Raw genomic sequence first — 23,387 nt, forward strand, 5'->3', positions numbered from 1 at the left:
TGCCAGAGTGAAGAGCCCTTTATTATCAAATTTCTGTTCCCATGTAGGTACTTACAGCTGTGGTGTAGCTAGGAGTGGACATTTGGGTGGGCCCCCATTTGTGGTGGCTAGGCCATGACCAAAGGTCAGGTGTCACAGAAAGAGCATGAGCCATGAGGGCTTTAAATCAGTGCTCCACCAGGTTCTCTTCCCCCCCTCCCCCGACCCGGGTGCCAGCCCCACGGTCCCTCCGTGGCTCACCATCCACCATGGGTTATTCACTCCAAGCTGCACAGATCCATGCATCCATCCATCCCCATTACCTGGTACAGGCTAGCCAGGACATGTATGGAGTACACAGCCTCACCTTCTGCAACACGCACATTAACATCTCTGTGATATTAACACAGTAACACACCAGCACTGATAGGGTTAAAGTGGCAAGAGAGACCAATTAATCTTAGGCCCAGGGTTGTGAGTTCAATCCTTGAGGGGGCCATTTAGGGATTTGGCAATTGGTCCTGCTTTGAGCAGGGGGTTGGACTAGATGATCTCCTGAGGTCCCTTCCAACCCTAATAATCTATGGCCATGGCTACACGTGCAAATTTGCAGCGCTGCAGCAGGGTGTGCAAAGCGCCAGTGTGGTCAAAGCCCCAGCACTGGGAGCGCGGCTCCCAGCGCTGTATGTTATTCCCCACAGGGAGGTGGAGTACGGACAGCGCTGGGAGAGCTCTCTCCCAGCGCTGGCGCTTTGACTACACTTAGCGCTTCAAAGCGCTGCCGTGGCAGCGCTTTGAAGTGCAAGTGTAGCCATAGCCTATGATTCTATGACCCGGAGCAGAAGGAGCCCCCGCTGCTGAACTGGCACCAAAGACCTGGAGCAGAAGAAGCTCCGGGCCTTCACTCGCTCTGGGTGTGTTTGGCGGCACGGAAGGACCTGCCGCTGAAGACCCACCGAAAACTCATGGGGGCCCCTGCGGGGCCTGGGGCAAATTGCACCTCCCCCTGACCCGGTGGCCCTGCGCTGAGCTCATGGTTTCAAGCTTTTTCTCTCTGAGGCTAAGAACAAGAACCCTTTTGAAATGAAAAAAAAAGAGGAGAGTCTCAAATGCCACATTGTGAGAGATGCACTAAAACTTCGAGAATTGACAACAATGCTAAGGTGACCTTCCTAGGTTTCAAGGAAATAAAGATCCACTATGAAAAACACATCTTTAAGAGACCATACCCTGGATGCTTTATTCAAAGTACAAAATCACACATAGTGAATGAACTTTTATGTTGTTCCATTGCTGCAACTCCACATTGAAGAAAGGTCATAGGACAGCAGCCATCAAATAGGGAATGTTTCTTACATAAGGGGTGGTCACACCATTTGGGATCATCCTAATCACCAGTGGTTGGTAATCCTAGTCTAAAGGGTTCGCCTGAGAGTACCTGGGTTTCAAGATGAAGCCTCAGCTATACTGTGCCAGTCAATTGCAGATGAACATGGGTGGGGTGGAGTGTGGAGGGCAAATGAAGGAGAAAGGGTCTCTCTGGTAGCACGGGCCTTACCTATTGAATGCTTCTCAGATCAGGACCACTGCCTAGGACCTGATCCAAACCTGGAAGAGAATCCAACATAGGGTGCAGAGAAGACACAAATGAGACAATCAAAGGAAGTGAATGGAGGGAAGGGAGACAGCATGACAGACAGAGACACACACCCTGTGTGGGGGGGGGGGGGAAGAGAGAGAGCGAGAGAGAGAGATGTGCATTGCCCCTTTAAGTACACTGACACAATATTCTAAATCATGGGTCAGCAACCTTTCACAAGTGGTGTGCCGAGTCTTCATTTATTCACTCTAATTTAAGGTTTGGCGTGCCAGGAATACATTTTAACATTTTTAGAAGGTGTCTTTCTATAAGTTTATAATATATAACTAAACTATTGTTGTATGTAAAGTAAATAAGGTTTTTAAAATGTTTAAGAAGCTTCATTTAAAAATAAAATTAAAATGCAGAGTTCCCCGGACCAGTGGGCAGCGTGAGTGCCACTGAAAATCAGCTTGCGTGCCGACATTGGAATGCGTGCCTATCTCTACCTTCGAAAAACAGGCCACCGGCGAGCTGGCCTTGCGGCCGCCGGCGAAACACACAGCTCCTGTCTGGCCTTGCGGCCGCCGGCGAGACACGCGGCCCCGCCCCCGTCTGGCCTTGCGGCGCCGGCGGCACAACTGACTCCCCGTCTGGCCTTGCGGCGCCGGCACAGTGACCCCGTCTGGCCTTGCGGCGCCGGCAAAACAACCAGCCCCCGTCTGGCCTTGCGGCCGCCGGCGCACAGGCGGGCCCCACCCGTCTGGCCTTGCGGCGCCGGCGCAGGCAAACCCCGGTGTGGCCTTGCGGCGCCGGCATACCACGCCTGCCCGGTCTGGCCTTGCGGCCGCCGGAGCAGCGGCCCCAATCTGGCCTTGCGGCGCCCGGCGACCAGGCGCCCCATCTGGCCTTGCGGCCGCCGGCGCAAACAGGCCCCGTCTGGCCTTGCGGCCGCGGCGCACAGGCAGCCCCATCTGGCCTTGCGGCGCCGGCGAACCTGGCAGGCCCCATCTGGCCTTGCGGCCGCCCGGCGAAACAGGCAGGCCCCATCTGGCCTTGCGGCGCGGCAACACAGGCAGCCCCCGTCTGGCCTTGCGGCCGCCCGGCAATGCGGGCAACCCCGTCTGGCCTTGCGGCCGCGGCGCAGGCAGGCCCCCTCCGTCTGGCCTTGCGGCCGCCCGGCGAGGCAGGCGGCGGCCCCGGTCTGGCCTTGCGGCCGCGGCGCGAACAAGCAAGAAGCTCCCCGTCTGGCCTTGCGGCGCCGGCGAACAGGCGGGCCCCGTCTGGCCTTGCGGCCGCCGGCGGAGCTTGTGGGCCCCCCCACCCCGTCTGGCCTTGCGGCCGGGCGGGCGGTCCGGCCCTCCCCCCCCGGGCCTTGTATATAGATAGATATATACATATAGATTAGATATAAATAAACATAGATACAGATATAGATAGATAAGAATTTTATTGTCAGGCTTTGGCTCTGACCCTCTTACACCAGTCACTGTAACTGACTTCTACTCTGGGTTATCTGGATTCTTCTAATGATATTGGGCCAGCCAATGGTCCCATTCTGCATTCCATGAGCTGAAGATCCGGCCCGTTCTCGTGGGAGCCATCAAGATTCCATACCACCATTAATGGCCCACACTTTGCATAAGTACAATAGGACCTCAGAGCTATATTTCTTATTTCTAGTTTCAGACACAAGAATGAAATACATACAAATAGCATGACCACACTCAGTATATTATAAGTTTTGTAATGATACCTTACAAGTGACCTTCTGCATGAAGCATATTCCAGTTACATTATATTCACACTCATTAGCATATTTTCATAAAATCATATAGAGTGCAACATCACAGTACCTTTCTATTGCCTCAAAAACACTCTAAGACCTGCTCCATTTGGATTAGGAGAGATAGATCTCCCAAAGTTTTAACATTTGCTCTTGATATCCAGGCATCCCAATTTTTTACAGTGTAGTAGGCATGTTGGGAAAATGCCACGTCTGGTTTCCACCTTAGGGCTCTGAACCACTGACGGGCATGCTCGGGTGTTAGCCCCATCCTAATTCTGGACTTTTGTTAAAAAGTTTGTACTTGTTCATGTATTCTTTAGGCATTTCAGCTGCCATCTCTGCTAGGGGTCCACTGAGTTGTGGCCTCAGCTCCATCATATACTGCTCTGTAGGGATGTTGTACCCAAGGCAGGCCCTTTCAAAAATGTTCTAAGAAGGCCTCTAACATCGCTTACCTTGTAGGTGGGGAATTTCTTGGAATGGGGAACAGTACCTGAAGGAGGACTGTTAGGGCTTCCTGGTTGACCCAGTTCAGCCCTTTCCAGCTCCAAGCGCTCCGCCTCCACCTCCAAGCGCTTCATCCATAAGAAGAAATTCCTGTCTTCTGCAATTTGAACTCGGTATGGGTCCATCTGGTTTCTGAACATTTAGGGTGCACTTGCTTCATATTTTTAAGCTTTTCTCTGCAATTACAAAGATTGGAAACTTATTTTTTAAATGAAATCCAAGATTCTAGCAACCAGGGTTTTAAGAAAAACACTAAGTATCATGAGACTCACTGAAAATGGCAGGAGTTGGAAACATTGGCATTTGGGTCCATTCCACTTCCCGCTCTGCCCAACTATTGTAGGTGTATTGCTGCGGTACCTGGCCAATGGGAGCTGCAGAGCCGGCACTGGGGGCAGCGCACAGAGATTCCCTGAACACCCCTCGCCTAGGAGCCGCAGGGGCACATAAGCAAGCCAGCGCTTGTGGCTCCAGCCCTGGGGACGGCGGGGGAGGGGGGGAGGAAAGGAGGCATGAGGCTCGGGGACTGGTGTACGGCCTGTGGCACACAGACATGATGCTGGCCAGATGAAAAGAAGCAGCAGGCCGAATCCAGCCTGCGGGGCTCCCCTTATCCTGATGCCCTGGACTGCAGCCCCAAAAGCCCCTGCATTAATAGGGCCCTGCTTATAGGGATATATAGTGTTGATGGGATACTGAAACAGAGAAAGTGGAGAAAATAAAATATCTGTTTCAAAAAGTCAACATCTCATCGTGACTCACATTTTGGAGATCTCCGAGCCTCACTGCTCCATTGACCAATAATCACTCAGTTACACAGCCCCATATTAGCATTCAAAGTGCACACAATGCCCAGTCTCTCTCCCAAAATCATTACCCTGAGCCACTTTGCCATTCTGTATGGCAGTAAAGCAGGGCAGAGTGACTCAGCACCAAGGAAGGGGGGTTTACAGGAAGTAATCTAATCGGTCATTACATGACTGCTACCGAGTGGGAAGTACCCTCTTAGAGCTGAGAGCAACTGTCTGGAAGATCCACAGAGTGCCTGTGAGCATACAGTCACAGATAAGGACAGTACCTGTCAGTACCTACCCAATTCCAAAAACAGCACCTGATATTTTCTGCCAGGAACTAACCTTTCCAGTGCTGCAGGACATGCCAAGTACATCCACAAAATGAGCTTTTCAAATCCGGCTGGGTATATGGTCTGCCAGTTAACATATGCTCTAGCATTTCATTCATTTGAATAGTTGTTCTCTTAAGAAGCGTTTCTTAAGAAGAATTAACTGGTTGCCAAGTTAGCTCTGTCAACACTTCCTAGAGTTCTGTCTTTGCTCAGCAAAGAACTTTCTACCATAATGATGAGCAGTAGAAGGTGGGAGGAATATAATAAATAATGACAATTGGGCCCTGATGCCTTTTTCCTAGATACGAGTCAGCCTTGAAGGTATATTACAGTGATTGTATTTTTTAAAAAAAATGAGAAGCAGGGAAGAGATGAGATTGAGAAATAAAAATAAACCATAAATGAATTAGAAAAGATGAAACACCAGCATGACTCAAGAGAATTGTGTGGTAGATTTCAGAAGAGATTGTTGGAATTTACCTTCATGATAATATTTTCTATGGAATTAGCAATTTACCATAGCATAGACTAAGCCTCTAGAGAGAATTTTAGTAGTAACTCAAAACTGACAGGCATTTCTAAATTGTAACCAGTGGTAAGAAAACTGGAGAGCTAACCTCTTGCAGTATGTTAGCAACAGTCATACTGTGACAACTCCATGGCCTGTGATGACTCCAACACTATCATTGTCCTGACATCCTGGCCATTCAGAACTTGACAGTAACATCAGGATTAGAAGTCAAAAAAGGGGGATTGAACCGCCATTTGAACCAAATAATAAGGCATTAGCAGTATGGGGCCTGACACATACAACCAAACAGATCCAATTCCATCCAGTAGGGCAGTGATATAAATAGAGCCAATTCAATACAAATGAATGTTTTATGGCATAAAATAGCATTACAGAGATGTATACCAGTTGAGGGAGAGAGGAATTAAAAAGGTATGGGCAAAGATACATTTTCAGCTGAATTTAAGATGAGATGAAGAGCTGATTAGCAAGAGAGTTTAAAATGAATATAATGAGAAAGTATGAACATTGTAAAATACAGTGGATTTGACCTAAATCAGAGAGCAGGGTGGATATACATTTCAAATCTCTGCCTATTCATATAAAGGCAGAGCAAGGGAATATCACCATATACAGGTTAAGCTCTTGAAATGTCATTTCAAAATATCCCTACCTTTTTTTGATGCACCACTTCAGCAGAAACAGGAATATGCTGAAGTGCACTGAGGTTCCACTTAAAGAACTGAACTGCCTCTTTAAAACTGAAACGGATGGAATGCAAGCCCCACTCCTTTGTACATAATTACACTGAGCTAATGATGTGTAACTTACTAACATCCTCCTTCCTGCTGTGCTCCTACAACCTCATCAATATTCTGTTGAAAACAATGGAATATTTAGGATTTCTCTGGCACATTCAGCAGCTGCTTCACAGGTGCTTTCTAGCTGAATATTCCCCGGAACATTTATGCCCCATCACATTCAGTGGTAATGTTACTTAGTATTATAAGAACTGAGCCTAATAATTCAATACTGTTCAGAATTCACTCTTTTTATATAGATTTTTCCAACTCCTAAAACCTACTCCTGAAGTGTGAACCTCCAGAAAAACATAAGTATGGAGCACTATTATTCAATGGGAAAATGGTCATTTAGTTAAAGGCCCTGGATTGGGATGCAGGCAACTGGGGTTCAATGCTCACCTCTTCCACAGACTCCCTGTGTGATACTGGGCAAGTTACTTAATCACTCTGTGGCTTAGCTGCTGCTGGAACAAGAGAATAATAATAATACTCCTTTTCTTCTACCTTTTGTCTCTCTCATCTTCTTAGATTGTGAGCTCTTCATGGCAGGGACTATTTCTTACTGTGTTTTTACAGTGTCTATCTAACATGATGGGGTCCCAACCCTGGGGCTGCTAAGCACTACTGTAATACAAGTAATTATTAATAAGGAAGAGGAAGGATATATAGTTCAGGCTCCCTGTCCTTCTAATCCTGCTCTTCTTTGCTCACACTGCTGACAAGCATGTCAAATAGCGCCAGTTGTGATGGTTATTTTGTTAATTATACATCTGCTCATTAAGAGCTGGACTTGGGCCATCCAGTTCATTCATATAGACTATAGTCCTGCAATAAGACATCAGATGGTAACATTTCTGGTTCTGAAATGACTTGGACCAAAGTTGAACTGGTAAACTAGAAGTGAAAGGCGCTGAATTGTATTAAGATTCCGCTAACACTTATCAATCGCTGAAGTTTATACCCCACCCCCCCAAAAAAAGGAGAATCAGTAGATATTAAGCAATTGCTTTGTTAAACTAAAAGGGTAACTTATTTGCGTTATTGTCCAAACGTTTATTAGTTTTTATGTTCACAAATATTTGAAATATCTGAAATCCAGGATACTTGAAGTACATGATTGTAATATACAATTGACTGAGGAAACTGAAGCAGGCAAACAGAATTTAGCAAGAACTTGATTGAAGTACCTAATGCTTATGACTCTAATCCTCCTTATACTTGAATCACTCTTACAGATCAAATCAATTAGATTGCTCAGTAGGAAGTATAGCTCTTTCTTTATATGCCTCCAAGCTGGAGAAGTCAGATATTGGGAAATAGCTCGAGAACAGTATTATAAGAGAATTACAAACAATATTAGCTAGGCAATGAATCTGCTAGTTAAACCAGCCAAAATGAGAGTGCAGAATGAGGTTGGCCAACCTCTTAGCAGAACAGAGAGTGTAGCAATGATTTAACAATTAGAACAGGACACCAAGTACAGTTAGGACAGTAGACTAGCAGACACTGAGGGCCAAAGTCTGCACTAATTTACGTTGCAAATTCCAATGAGTTCAATGTATTATGTACAGGCTGGAAGTCAGCACAGAATTTGGCCCTGGGTGGATATGTTTTGCAATATGAAACTAGAATAAGTACTTATGAAGCACATCTGGGAAGTCTCAAACATGTGATTGTCATAAAAGTGACATTAGGGCAAAAACCTCCTATTAAATCCCAAGATAAAAGTCTGGACTTATGTCACTTAACTCTAACTCAGTTCAAGAGGTAAAATATGAACCTTAAGGAAGAAATATAAATAACAAACTTCCAGGTAGTGCTGAAGGGAGGATCTTGGAGTGAAAATTGTGGGAAACAGAGTTTAAAAAACAAAACAAAATGACAAAAGGGGACTTCTCAATAGGAATATCAAAAGCCTATTGTTAACAGTAGGCTTGGAATTCAGTGGACGTACACCAGCTGCAGATCTGGCCCTCTATATTCAAAAGTGGGCCTCATCACATAATTAATTTAAACTGTACCTAGAGTTTTTGGAGGTTTCAACATCCTGCAATGCTCAGTCCTGTTGCATATTATTCCTTCTCATTCTAAGGAGTGTCCCAGTACTGACTATACTGGTGACTTCATACCACCCAACCCTGGCACCTCTCTCTGAGGTATACAGTTGACTTCTATAGGTCAGGTATAGCCATATTTTTGCATAGTACAGTGCACACAGTATTAAAAACATTTTGCAAAAATGTAAATTTTTAGAGAAAGCATGGATTTACCTAATGTACAGAGACTCCAGAAGAATGATGTGGTTGGCCAATATATCCCCAACATAGCATATATTGGGGCACAGCTCAAAATAAAGAGCTAGGGCTATGTTGTAAGACTGGGCTTAACAGGATTTAAACAAACGCAAAATAAATATTAAGTTTAAATCACATGCTGAATGGCAGTGAAGGCTCTTCAGGCAGCTAGGATAGACCTAGCAGGCCTTGTCAATCCTATTTTAGGTCAAACAGTGTTGATTTTCCTCTCATGCTCTAAACTGGCTCTAAGCACAGTTTCAAGGTCAGTTTTGCTTACTTGATTTCAGCGGTCATCAGCTGTCATTGCAGAATGCCCCTCTCCTCCTGATCATTAGTACCATTCAACACATAATAGTAATCTTGGTATGTGTTTTAGTTTTAAATTTGCAAGTCACCTTCCAAGAAAGAATTTGCATTGCTCATGTATTAAAGAAGTCTTTGGACACAACTTTTATAATTACAGTTGCCCTATCTGGGACTCTGTCACAGGGTGATGACTCACCGGTGCAGTGCCTCCTGCTGGTCAGCCAGGGAATTAGCATTTCCAGCCCCCAGAGAGCCCTCTGCAGGCTGGTGTCCCGCTTGCCACTGGGCCTGAGTCCCTCCTGGATCCCGGTGCCCCTGTCAGGCCAGGGTGCTGCCCCCTGGCAGTACCCCCACAGATCTGGGTCTCCCCTCCCAAGGAAACCCCCACCCTCTATCCCACCCTCACCTCAGACTATGGCTACTGCCAGTCTCAATCTAGCCCCCATTCACTGGGGCAGACTGCAGTGTAAATGCCATTCATCATCAGCAAGGAGGGTTTGGACCTGCTGCCTGTGCCTGCACTTGGGCTACCCTCTGCAATCCCATTACCTTTCTTTGGCCTTTAAGAAGGCCTGCAGCCTTGGGGGTTTCTAGGCCAGAGCTCCCCAACTCCTCCGATCTTCCCCCAGCCCTGCTCCAGTCTCAGTACCCTGCTTAGCTCCAAGCAGCCAGGCCCATCCCTCTCCACATCTAGAGAGAGAGTGTCTGTGTGCTTTTGGCCCACTGCCCTTTTATAAGGGCCAGCTGGGCCCTGATTGGGGCATGGCCACATCTGTGGCTGGTTCCCCAATCAGCCGAGACTTGCTGCTTTTCCTAGTAACAGCCCTCTCACAGCCTCAGCCCTCTCCCAGGCCTCATTTAAGCCTTTTAAGGCAGGAGTGGGTGCCCACTTCCCAGAACCCAATAGGTACAGACACCATATAATTTTACTACTTTCCATAATGCTTCCTTCCAGGCTGAATCAGATGCCCTTGTGAAGTCAGTGAGAACAGCAAATATATTTAATCCCCATCATTTAATTCCAATCAGAATCTGGGGGCAACATGGGCCATTACAGTAGGGATAAGGGAGAGATAAGAAAGAACATAAGGGGACATCAAATCAGTATCTTAGATACCTGTATGCTAATGCAAGAAGTGTGGCGAATAAACAGGAAGAATTAGAAATGCTAGTTAATAAACACAACTACAACATAGTTAGCATCAGAAAGACTTAGTGGGATAATATACATGACTGGAATATTGGTATAGAGTGGTACAGCTTGCTCAGGAAGGGCAGGCAGGAGGAAAAGGGGAAGAGGTATTGCCATATATATATAAATGTATACACTTAGACTCAGCTTGAGATGGAAATGGGAGACAGACTTGTTGAAAGTCCCTGAGTAAGGATAAAGGGGTAAAAAACAAAGGTGATATCATGGTAGGGTTCTACTACAGACCACCTAACCAGAAATTAAGGAACTAACAAAATCATCCAAAGCACAGGACTTGGGACTTATGGGGGACTTCAGCTACCTGGACATCTGTTGGGAAAATAATACAGCGGGGTACAGATTATCCAACAAGTTCTTGGATTGTATTGGAAAGCATTTTTTTTTAATTTCAGAAGGTAGAGAAAGCTACTAGGGAAGAGGCTGTTCTAGATTTGATTTTGACAAATAGGGAGGAAATGGTTGAGAATTTGAAAGTGGAAGGCAACTTGGATGAAAATGATCATGAAATGGTAGAGTTCATGATTCTAAGAAATGGAAGGAGGGAAACAACACAATAAAGGAGGGAGGGAAAGCTCAGGGGTTTGAGCATTGGCCTGCTAAACCCAGGGTTGTGAGCTCAATCCTTGAGGGGGCCACTTAGAGATCTGCGGCAAAAATCAGTACTTGGTCCTGCTAGTGAAGGCAGGGGGCTGGACTTGATGACCTTTCAAGGTCCCTTCCAGTTCTAGGAGATTGGTATATCTCCTATTATTATTCTTAAAGATAATGGATTTCAAGAAGGCAGACTTTAGCAAACTCATGGAGTTGGTAGGAAAGATCCCATGGGAAGCAAGTCTAAGTGGAAAAACAGTTCAAGAGAGTTGGCAGTTTTTCAAAGAGACATTATTAAGGGCACAAGAGCAAACTATCCCACTGCTTAGGAAAGATAGGAAATATGGCAAGAGACCACCTTGGCTTAACCAGGAGATCTTCAATGATCTGAAACTCAAAAAAGAGCCCTATAAGAAGTGGAAACAAGGTCAAATTACACAGGATGAATATAAAACAATAATACTAGTCTGTAGGGACAAAATTGGAAAGGCTGAGGCACAAAATGAGATTAAACTAGCCAGAGATGTAACAAGAAAACATTCTACAAATACATGAGAAGCAAGAGGAAGACTAAGGACAGGGTAGGTCCTTCACTCAATGTATGTATGTGTGTGGAACAATAATAGAAAATATGGAAATGGCAGAAGTGCTAAATGACTTCTTTTGTTTCAGTTTTCACCAAAGAGCAAAGTTTCTACCGAAAGTAGCGATTGGATGTTGAACATAGTGAATGCCAGTGAAAATGAAGTATGATCAGAAACCAAAATAGGGAAAGAACAAGTTAAAAATTACTTAGACAAGTTAGATGTCTTCAAGTTACCAGGGCCAGATGAAATACATCCTAGAATACTCCAGGAGCTAAGTGAGGACATATCTGGGCCGTTAGTGATTATCTTCAAAAAGTCAAGGAAGATGGGGAAGACAGGTAGTTAAGCACTGGAATAAATTGCCTAGGGAGGTTGTGGGATCTCCACCATTGGAGATTTTTAAGGAGGTTAGACAAATACCTGTCAGACATGGTCTAGATAATACTTAGTCCTGCCATGAGTGCCGAGGACTGAACTAGATGTTCTTCGCATCTGCGCGCTCCCTTTGCCTGTGCGTGCCGCCGGCGCCTGGTTATCTACCTCAGCTTCAGCAGCCTGCCTCCTTTCCTTTGAGTTGTGGCCTCCTTAGTGCTACTTACCTGTAGTTGGTAGTAGTTACCCTTAGTATAGTAGGCTTGGTGGTAGTATAGTTAGCTTTAGTACTCTTGTTTTCACAACCCTAGTCTTGTTAGCCTGTTGTTTAGAGTTAGTTTTCCCCTGCCCCAAGGCTAGTTTTTCAGTTGGTCAGCCCCGCCTAGGCTGCCGCCTGCCTGCCATTTTGCTGTAGGCCCTGGTGCTGCCCAGTGCCCTCGACACTCACCAGTGCGTTCCAGGCCTCCTTCCTGCTGCCTGGGCTGCGCTCCTTGCGCTAACCTCAACGCTATCTGCGTCCGCACTTAGCTGAGGGCCCCCGAAACCCCGCACCATCCGGCCGGCAGCTTCATTCGGCCAGAGGGCAGTTGCACCACGGTGCCGCAATCATTCCCCACCCGCCGAGGGCTTCCGAGTGGCAGCGCCGCACCGCGCCGGCGCCCCGGGGCATCAACAGCTGCGCAAAAGGCCGCCCGGGGCCCCGCACGGACCGCCGCGCGGTGGCGACAATCAAGGCACGGCAAGCCTGCCGCCTAAGCCGCGCGCCACGCCCGCGGCACGCGCCGCCGCCGGCCGCCTCGCGCATCCCCGCGCCCCCCGCGGCGCACCGCCACGCGGGCCTCCGTCCCGAGTCGAGCCGGGCCAGACGTGGTTGACGCCAGGCTGCCGGGCACGCCCCGGCGCGGCGCTGCTCGTGGCGTCGCCGCCCGCGCCGGCGGTGCCGGGCGCCTCGGCGCCAGCACGCGCTCCTGCGGCGGTGGGCCCCGGCTCCGCCTCCGTCCCGCGGTCTCCGCGCGCGCGCTCGCGCACCCGGCCGGCCCTCGCCTCGCGCCGAAGCCGGCCCCCGGCGCGGTCTGAGTCCCCATCCCGCTCAATCTCGCCCCGTCCGGACCACGCACCACTCGCGTCCCGCGGCGCGACCGTCCCCCCATCGATCCGCACACGGCGTCACCGCCCCGGGACTCGCACCACCGATCCGGCGCCCGCTCACCCACGCACCGCACCCGGCACGGCACCGCGGCGGCCGGTTCGCATCCCCCCCCCCGCCGCGCGCGTCGCTCGCGCGCCTCGATCCGTGTCCCGGGACCGACTTCGCCCGACCGGGCGCTGTCACGCCCGGGGCCGCCCCCGCCGCGCTCACGCCCGCCTCTGCGCCCATCGCGACCGGCCTCCCCGCGCCGCTGCGGTGGGCCTGGGGCCACGCTGCCACGGCACGCCTGCCGCCACGCCAGGGCGCATCATGAAGGGCGGTGGGCCGACGACCCCTCCATCATGGGCACAGGCGGCATCAGACCCTCACACGGGATGTCCCCCCTGACCCTGGCCTCCCGGGCATCGCAGCCCACCGCCCTCTCCCCCTCAGGGAATCCCCGACCCTCTCCGCCCATCAGCCAGGCCTCAGCCACACCCACAGGCCGGAGCACCATTTCCTCCCCGGCGGACCCAGCGCCCCAGGCCGCGACCGTGGTACCCCGCACCGACACAGGGGCTCACAGCCAGCCGGCAGGGCCAGCCTCCGCCAACGCAACGAATTGACGGCCATTGACCTTTCCAGGACAGCGATCGCCGCGACACGCTGCGGGCCCGAAGGACCTGTGGCCGCTGGCTCGAGAGCCCCAAAGGTGGCGCGCACCGGTGGGTGGTGCTGATCGCTGGCCCCGTGGGGACTGCTTTGTACCGCTGGTTGTCAAATGCGCGCACGGGCTTGGCAGACCGCGCCCCAAACAACTCACAGCACCCTGCTCGACTCCCCACCAGGCCCCCGCTCCACTACTCCCTAGTACCCCGGACCCCACCTGTACTCCCACCCAAACCACTGCACGCTGACCTGATCAAGCCCTGCGCGGCCGCCTGACGCGCCCATCCCCCGATCTGCAGCCTGCGACGCCCGACCTGTGCCCCTGCTCAGGGTCTGGCTTTGCAGATTGCAAATGCAGATTGTCCTTCTCGCCAGGCACCGCTTGATATCCCGACTTCTCGGCGAAGTGGCCGACAGGGCCTGACATCTCCATCCTCCATCAGACCCCTCACATCATTCCTCGAGTCGCCGAAGGCAGGGAAAGATCCTCTATCACGTGGCCCGACCGCGCCGACTCGCTTGCGCCCATCCGCCAGAGCTCCGATGAGGGCGCGACGCCTGGCTCAAGTCCTCACCCCATCTGCAGGTGCAGTACCTCCTCTCTCCCTCCCGGACCTCACCTCCTGTTTTCCTAAAAGGTCTGTTTCACGAAAGACGGATTGGGACGGTCGCGCAGGCGCGCTCGCCCGACGTCGCGCGCACACGCCCACCGCCGCGCAGGCCGGCTCGCCCGCGACCGTTCCGCGCCCAACCTCCCGCGACCGCCGCGTTATCGCCCGCGACCGCGGGCGCGTACGCAGAACCGCTGTCGCAGGCCGGTCCGGCCGGCCCGGCCTCCGCCGGGGGCAGGGGTCCCAGGCCCAGGGAGGCTTCCTGATTTGGGCCGCCGAGCCGCACACTTTATCTCTCTCCGGATTTCCCTCTTCTTTTATTTCCTTTCCCTTTTTTTTTTCTTTTCCAGTCGTTTTCAAACCATCAACGTCCAACTCCAGCCCAATTCTGGGATACCGCTTCCCCCCTGTTTCTCCCTCTCCCACCTCTTTCCCCCTCCTCCTGGGACTCCTCCAACTCCTCACCTTCATTCTTCAGAGCAGCTCTAGTTGACAAGCCCGTGCCCATGAAGCAGTGCCTCTGGATTCTCAGGGCGGGGGATTCTCATCCCTCTCCTCATCCTATCCTGGGAAGGGGGTCCTATCGCTATCCTGGACCTCCGCGAGAAGCCCAAGTAGCGCTCACTCTCCGCCAGCTTTCCCTCAACCACTCCATCCTCTCTCTCTTCCTGGGATGGTGCCGCCGGGGTTTGTACTGCCGATGCCCACCGCCGATCCACATCTATCATCCCTCCTCCATCGGATTGATTTCTCCGATTTGTGGTCGGCAACCGCGTTCACGTTTCCGATCGGTGTCTCCTCCGCACTGGGGAGGGCAGCGCGTGTTTTGCGGCATGTCGGGCAACACCCACTCCGTCCCGCGTCGCCACCGTGCACGGCATCGACCCGACGACATGACATTATGGACAATCATGCGTCACGATGGCATGCCCGGGATGGATGTGGCGGGCTCGGGATCCTCACACCGGCGAGAATCGGTTCATCTCTTTTCGTCTGCGTCCTCTTCGGGGTTCTCAGCAGCCACGAGTTGCCATCGCCGGGAGCCCACCCTCCTGCCCGGCCACGCCCGATGCATCCCTCTCATCGCCTTCAATGTCCCGACCCACCCCACGGGCATGTCCCCGCCCCCGCTCTCCTGGCGACGGCCTCCGCCTCCATGCACGCATGGCGCGTCCCACGCCACGACCTCCCTGGCTCGCTCGCCACCTCCGCCTGCGCCGTCGTGGCGCTCATCGGTGTGGTCGTGCACGGCTCCCCCTCGCGTGGCTGGTCCCTCGTCTCCCTGATCGACCCGGAGCGGTCCGACCGTCGGTGGCTCCACCCTCCCGTCTCCGTCCGCCACGCACCGCCGCCTCAGCGCGGCCACGCGCCACGCTCGCCACAGACCTTACACCCCGGGCCTGGCCTCGCAGGGGCCTCTGCCCCCACACAATGTCCGCATGCTGAGCGCAGCGCGATCTGCCCACTGCCTCCTCTCCGCCCACCTGCAAGGCCGCCCAGACTGACGACCACCCGATCACAGTCAGCAATGACACAATACAACAACAAACAGCAGCAAGAGCACGCTCCTCCAAGGCAGCAGGGGACTTCTCTGGGCTCCCACGTGATCTCCCAGGACTTCCAGCCTTCCACCTTTCCACCTCCGCACCTCCAAGCCGCTCTTTCTTCCGGCCCTCCTTCTCCTGGTCCCTTGCCTCAGCCCACCGCCTCCACACCGCGCTCCTCCTCCGCAGCACGCCCCACCTCCCCTCCAGTCAGGGGGTGGCAGGGTGTATTCCCTGCAGACCATCCAGAAGTGCTTGGTACGCCGCCGGCCGTTCTTCGCTCCGCCCCTGTTTCCTTGCCTGCCCCCCTTCCTCCTTCTCGCCTGCTCGGCTCCCTCTTCCTCCCCCTCACTTGTGCAGGACAGAGCCCATGTCATACTCATGCTCATGGGAGGGGCATGAGCAGCCCTGGGTCCGCCCAGGCTGGCTTGAGGCTGCCACTGCCTTGCCCATCCCCATCATCCTCACCATCCTCCCCAGCCGGACTCATGGACTCATCCCCCCATGACACCCAGACCTCTCCATCCCGAAACCCGGTACTCCTCGATCTGAGTGGTTGGCCCCTCGGGAGGAGACGCTCCGCGCACGCAAGTCGCGGCAGTTCAGCGAGAACGCTCGCCTTTCGACTCCGCTCACCCCTACCGCCGGGCTTGTTCGCGGCGCTTTGGTGCGCTCGCATGGAAGTCTCAGCCCGTTCACTACCCTCTCACCCTACCACTCGACTCCCTTTGGTAAGGTCTTACTTTCTCTAAGCAGTCTCTCATTGAGCACGAGGCAGCACCCCATCGCCCCGCCGCAGTCCATCGCTCCAGTCCCACCTTCTCACCGCTTCTCCTTTTCCGCTCCTGCAAAGCCTCGGGCCTGGACCTGCGCGGCCCCCTGCCCTCCTGCCGCGCCTGGCCTGGACCTGCCCTTGCTGGTCCCCCCCTGCCCCCCCCCTTCGAGCCCCTGCTGCTCCTGCTCCTGAAGACAGCTTCCCTCGCTCGCCAGCAGCTCGGCGAGATGAGTCTCTGAGCTGCGCGAGAACTGGTCCACGCACACTACACCGCCTTCCATGCAGACAAGGTACAGCTTCCACCGTGATCTTCCGCCCCCCAAGGTGGTATCGGCCTTCTCAGGACATCCAGATCTTCTTCCTCCTTCTCTCTTCCTCCGGTCTTCTTCACCGCCGAACCAACCCTTCACACACAACGCCTTTGGCGGGCGCTTTGCACGGCGCTGGGATGATGAAGTCTGGATTTCCCCAGCCATTTCCGGCGCTCGCGCCGCCTGCCGCATGAAGCCGGTGAGCCCAGAGTCGGTCTCCTCCTCCCCCTTCCTGCCTGGGTCTGCCACCTGCTCTATTCCTGCTGCTCACCGTGCCGCGCGCCGCGCCGCCAGACTCACTGCGCGCCTCAAGTCGCCCCCCGCGCAATCCTTCCTGGCCCATGTTCCACCACAGGACACCTGGTCGAGCGCCACACCTTCGGTTCACCTTCGCCTCCTACTCAGTTGGGTGCAAGCAGCGCAGACCGACGCCAGCGGCCGCCGGCGCCCACTCCTCCCGCCACGCCACTCTCCCCCCCACCACACAGGTAAGGCTAAGGAATCACCTGTAAAATGCATAGAAAGAAAATCAAAGAAGAAGAAAAAGCGGTTGTGTAGTGCTGTGTGTTGTGAGTTCTGTTTCTCCTATCCATTCCTATCTCACTCAGTCCCCTAGCACTGGAGGAGCCGCAAGAAGGAACTGAGGAGCGGACGGGAGGGGCTGAGGTATAATGGGCGCCATAGCGCGGGGGCGCCAGGGCAGCGGCCCGCGGGCCGCGGGTTAGGGAACTGGGATGCTGAGATGCGCACGCGCGCGCGCACACCTAACTGGAAACTGGAATGGAACACACTCGAAGAACAACAGAACAACAGGGTGAGTAACCGTCTTACCCCTTAGGGTCCCTTCAAGTCCTATGATTCTGACTTTTCTCCCTATCACTTTTCAAAAAGCAAATATCTGATCAATGCAACTTTGTCCTTGTCTGAAGCCATACTACTCCTTGTCTACCATTTCCTCTAAAACTTGCCTTAATCTGTTGACAATTCCTTTCACAATGATTTTTCCCAGTACTGATAATAAGCTTATACTGCTACAATTATTTGGATTGACAGGATCTCCTCTCTTTGGGATTCGTACAACTCTTGCCTTTAGCTACTCATCTGGTACCTCCTCTTGCTCTCATACCTTATATATTTTTCTTTAATACTTGACAGCACTTGTCCCACCACATTTTAGCAGCTCAACTATTATATTGTTTATTCCTGTAGCTTTCCCATTTTTAAGTGCCACATTGCTCTTTCTATTTCTTTTTCTGATGGTGGTTCAGTGCTGATAACCATTTTGCCTTGCACTGTTCATCTAGCATGTCTAGACTGCTTGCATCTGGCTGAATGGCAGGGTTCAACACTTGGTCAAAATGCTGCTTCCATACTTCCAGCACCTCTTTGGTATTTGTTGTCAGTTCTCTGGTAGTCTCTCTTACTGCTTGTATTGCTGGTCTGACTGTGTTTCCATATAACTTAACCTTTGAGTACATTGTTGTTGTTTTTTTTCTTGACCCTTCCTCTAGCTCTTGAACTTCATCTTTCCAGATCTTTTGCTCGTGCAATCTTTGTGATTTCTTCACTGCTTTCTGCAACACTTTCATTTCTTCGATCTTTCCAGCAGTCTTGGATTGTTTACACTTTTCCTGTAATGTTCTTGTTTAATTACTTGTCTAGCTTTTCCTTGTTTGCTTATGCCTTCTAATAACTTCCTCCACCATATTTTGTATTGCTTCCTTGAACAGTACCAATCCAGTCTGTAGTGAGATTTCTTTTTCATTGCAGATTAATGGACCGAAACACCCTCGAAGCATCATTCTTGTTTACCTCCCTCAGAGAGCTAGCCTTTAACTTATGACAATCAAATCTGGCTCCAGTTGCACCCGTCTTTTTCTTTGACTTTTTAGTTAATCTTTCCCATTAGTAGCTCATGATCGCTGCCACACTTGGCACTCCTATAGACTCTAACATCCAACAGTGACCTTCTATGCCTCTTACTGCAAATAATATGGTCAGTCTGGTTTTTGATTGACCAAGGGATGTGCTGGCCGCCGCTTTCCGCAGCCCCCAATGGCCTGGGATGGCAAACTGTGGCCAGAGGGAGCTGCGATCAGCTGAACCTGCGGACGCTGAAGGTAAACAAACTGACCTGGCCCACCAGCGGATTTCTCTGACAGGCAGCGTGCCATAGGTTGCCGATTCCTGCTCTATGGTTTGGAAGCAGATATATTAAATGAAACATCAGAAGGCTGGCAGCAGTAGAGAGGAGAGTTCTTTGGATGATAGCAGGTGTAAAGTGGAATGATTTTTTAAAAAAAAGTTAGAAAGAGTATGATGTGAAGTCAGGGTATGGGATTGACTGCAATGGAAAATATTATGATGGTGGGGACACTGTAGAAGACAAATAGATGATAGGATGCTAAAGACAGTAATGCAAATACAACCAAGGTCAGTGAGACCTAGAGGCTGACTACTGACTAGTTATCAGGCCATCTTATGTAGGGACATGATCAGGCTCAGGCTGGACATGATCAGGGAAGAATAAGCCATGGACAGGAATGAATGGTGGTGCTGTACTTCTCCCTGTGTCTGTAAAGATGCTTTGGGATGAGAAGATGTATTAAAGGAGGTGTGTGCAGGCCCAAATTTACAACTGGGGCTAAGAATTTTGAATGAAAAACTAGGAAATTTGGTGCACAGATGCAAAAGTAGACGTATTATTTTCAGTTCTGTGAAATGGAACACATATGAGGCAAGAAGTAAGATCCTACATGAACTTTACAAGATATTTCACACAAATGGTTTTACATTTTAAGCCTTGATGGGCAAATAGGAGACATTCAGAATTGAGAGCTAAGGTGTCAACATTTCCAATAACACAGTGGCCTTGATTTCTTTAAGTCAGTTTGTGAGTCCATGGAAACAAAAATCAGCAAGTGAGCCTTCGGGGGGGGGGGGGGAGGGGGCACTACTAAGCTTTAACCATAGTTTGTGTCCATGATGAAAGTATTACAATTCATTTTCTAGTCACAGCAGTAATAGCTAGTCACAGCAGTAATAACTATATTATAAATCTGTAAATTGTAGAGGTAGAATTTTGCACACCTCAGCTGATAAAGATATTGAAGCAGGAATAAGTATACAAAGATAATGATCAGGATGCATGGCAGAGAGCAGACTACCCTTGAAACATTATTAACCATTAGCCAGCAGGAGTTTTGATTTTTCCAGTGGGATGCTCTAATGCAGTTTACAGTCGTGCTAATAGCAGGAACTCTTGACCTGATGGTTTCAAGGGACTAAATACATACAGCTATGTTCAAAACCACAATGTGACATCATCAGGAAACTGAACTATGGCTCCGATTCCAGTCCTTAATGTGCCCAGTGGAGACCAGACACCAGAGTATTAGCCAGAACATTTCAATTTCCTGCTATGTCAGTTTTATTTTGCTATTTAAGCCTAGTTATTTGTACATACACTGTCAACCCTTATGCTTATGCAATGAACATAGGAAAATTGGGCTAAAATCACCTCAGGAAAGGAAGCAGAGCACACAGAGGGCAAATGTGATTATATCCCCACCGGGAAGCACCAACAGGCCTGCTATGGCAACGGTACATTATCTTGGGTAGTATGTGAACTACAAGAGGTGTGGATGGTGAGAGCAGTGCGGGAACAGCAGCTTTGTGGGACATGTTGCCTTCAAATTCCAGCATATGTTACAGGATTAAAAACATGAGTTAATTCTTCTCTGATCAGACCTATGTGCCATGTGAACCCTACTGGAGGAGTTATGTAGGTACCTTTATTATTAGTGGAACCAATGTCATCATGAGACTGGAGCCAGCAATGCTGTCAGTGAAAAGCTGGGAGCTGAACACAACCTATGTGAATACTTGTGTTTGGCCAGAAAGTCATGGGGTTTATGAAACAATCTTTGACTGTTATATAGTTTCCATGCCATGCCTCACGACTGTTCCATACCATCAGTGAGCCCAGTGCATCCAAGGTACCATTGCAGTCATTTTTAGCAGCCAGATGAGCTATAAAGTTTTTGATTTACATTTTGCTTCCTGAAGAAACGGAACATATGGCAACTTGATTTTTGTTTTATGAGGATACAATAAGCCCCAGAGCACTTAAGCATATACACAACAATATCAGAATGTAAAAGACAAAAAAAAACACAGATGAAGACTTTTTACAGAAGTCAGAGAGGGCAAAAAATCAAAGACATTTCCACTGCTCGTGTCCTTCCTCAGGTTAAGATTACAGCCACAGCAGTGAAGTGGTTTTTGCGCTCTTTAAAATAGTAAGCCATGAATCCTCCACTTAGATATCTGACATTCTACATCTGAGTCAGTGAAGTTATTACTAAAACTTCATCTTTACACAGTATATTCAAGATGAATAGCATAGTCAAAAATGAAAAAAAAACAGAGTTGTGCTTACTGCTTCTTTATGACAACAGAGAACCTTCAAGTTTAGTTTTTTACTATTCAAGATTTTTTTCTTTTTTTACTTTAGGAATATCAGGTCTCAGCTTTCCTCTTCTTGCAGGTTGACTTTGGCAGTCTTTAAAGGACAAAACACATGACATCACAGGACAATGAAACCTGAGCTGCACCTCACACAGTCTCCAACTGAGGTGACATGGATGTTGAGTCAAGCTAGGAAAGTAATTGCTAAATAAAGATAAGTGAAAATCAGAATTTCCATTTCATCTGATATTTCAATAGACAATTTGGTATTCAAGTAGTTAATTCACACATATTCCAAGATCATATATTTTAAATAGAAGACACTGTATAAGTACTAAAAATTAATATAAAAGACACTCAAAAGTATATATGAATAGATGCATTAAAACAAATCTAATGACAGAAGAGATTAAATATGACACTTCAAATTACCTTAGAGCTCAGCAATTAAAAAACGATTTTGAGGGGGATTTCAATACTGAAATCTGTCCAGAATAAATTCTATGTGACCCTCTGGGGCACTCAGGCCTCAGAAGGCTGGACATGCCTCCTGTGCAGTGAGCTGAATTATCCCATGCTCTACATGACTAATACTAATAACAGGCCTCTGCAGGAATCTGCAGAGCTCAACGTGGGGTGTAAAATTGTTGAGCGAAGGTGGGGTGGGGCTCCCAGAATAGGGAGACACCATCTTCCTTCCATACACTTTGTGTGTATTCATGTACCTCTTCAGTCCAACGTACCCCATCTTTCTCTCTGAGTTGAGATGCTTTTCAGAGTCCAGCAATGAAATATTAAGATTGTGCCACAAGGGCCATTTAAAAATTGTCAAGGCAGGTGCAGCATCAATCCCATGAGCCTGTTTGCCATCAACTGGGTACAGAGTCTATGCTTCTACACCTGGGATGGATACAGACTTGGGAACCCCATAAATGCAATTATTTGCCCTTATCTTCTGTCATTTTGTAAGAGGTAGAAGCCTGTAGCTGTGTAGCTTTAGAGGCTCTGCAGACAAATTTCAGATGTATGGACACTACAGGATTTTATTGGGGGTGTAGGATTATTTTAGGATTCTCTGTGTTTTGTTTTAAACGAATGGTTTAAAATTTAAACTTTAAATGTAACTCCTTTAGCTGAGAAACTAAAATGATTTAAAAGCCTTCAAAAGTCCTTTAAAAAGCCTTAAAGGAAAAAGTTTTTACATAACCTCTCCTTGCTTCGAGTTAAAGGTCATTCTATTTTAATCCATGAAAATATGCACTTGGCAAAGGATTTATCCTAAACCACCAGCCAGAAGTTTTATAGTCCCAGTAACATCCAATATAAAGCCACAATCATTTCCATGTAGGCACCAGCAGAGGGACAGGAGTTCAGTTTGTGTCTCCTATTCAAGGTCACGGAGGCTGCAGGCTGGTGTGGCCTTTGGCACAGACTAAGGCAACCCTGAGAGCAGCAATAACTCGCTCCCCGGATCCAATCACGGCACGCCCCGCGGGTCTTTGCAGGGGTACAGAATAGCCAGGATGTAAACCTGTCCCAGCCACACCCCTTCCTTCCTCTGGTCCACCCTTGCCTGGCTTCTACTCTGCCCACCCTAGAATGCCCATGCATCCAGGGCTGCTTTGGAGCCAGGTGCACATTACTCAGAGAGCAAACGTCAGCCCTTCTCAAACCTGTCCCCTGTGTATACAAAATGCCAGGAATATGGTAATGAAAGCACAAGCTGTGTCAAGTGAGGCGAGAGTGGAAATTTCCGACACTGAATGCCAATACTTAATGGAAAAATTTGTAAAGCATTAGTCATTAGGACCCTGGTTTCTTATCAGCTCCTGTGGCAGTCTAAAGTCATACGGCTGTGTTTGTGACTGCACAACTGGTTGCTGCAGAGAGCGTCATAAATGTAACAAACAGTGTCTGGACCTAACTTAATCAGGATAAATTCTTACTCAAGGACAAGGCCAGATTCTGTTAGGTTTAACTATCAGCAGCTCCAATAAAGGCAATAGATAGAATTATGCTGTTTCTACTAAGGGTTGAATTTGACCCTGGGAGTTTTGCCTGAGTAGCAGCTACAGCTATGGGCCAAATTCATTCTCAGCAGAAAATGCTATAGGCCTCTGAGGAGTTCCACCAGGGATGAATGTGGTCCTGTGACTGTATATGGGAAATAAGCAGCAGGGGATGAACTCAAACAAATACTAATGTTTTCAAAAATTAG

The sequence above is a fragment of the Mauremys reevesii genome, linkage group 5 (genome assembly GCF_016161935.1).
Source record: "Mauremys reevesii isolate NIE-2019 linkage group 5, ASM1616193v1, whole genome shotgun sequence".
Classification (NCBI taxonomy): domain Eukaryota; kingdom Metazoa; phylum Chordata; order Testudines; family Geoemydidae; genus Mauremys; species Mauremys reevesii.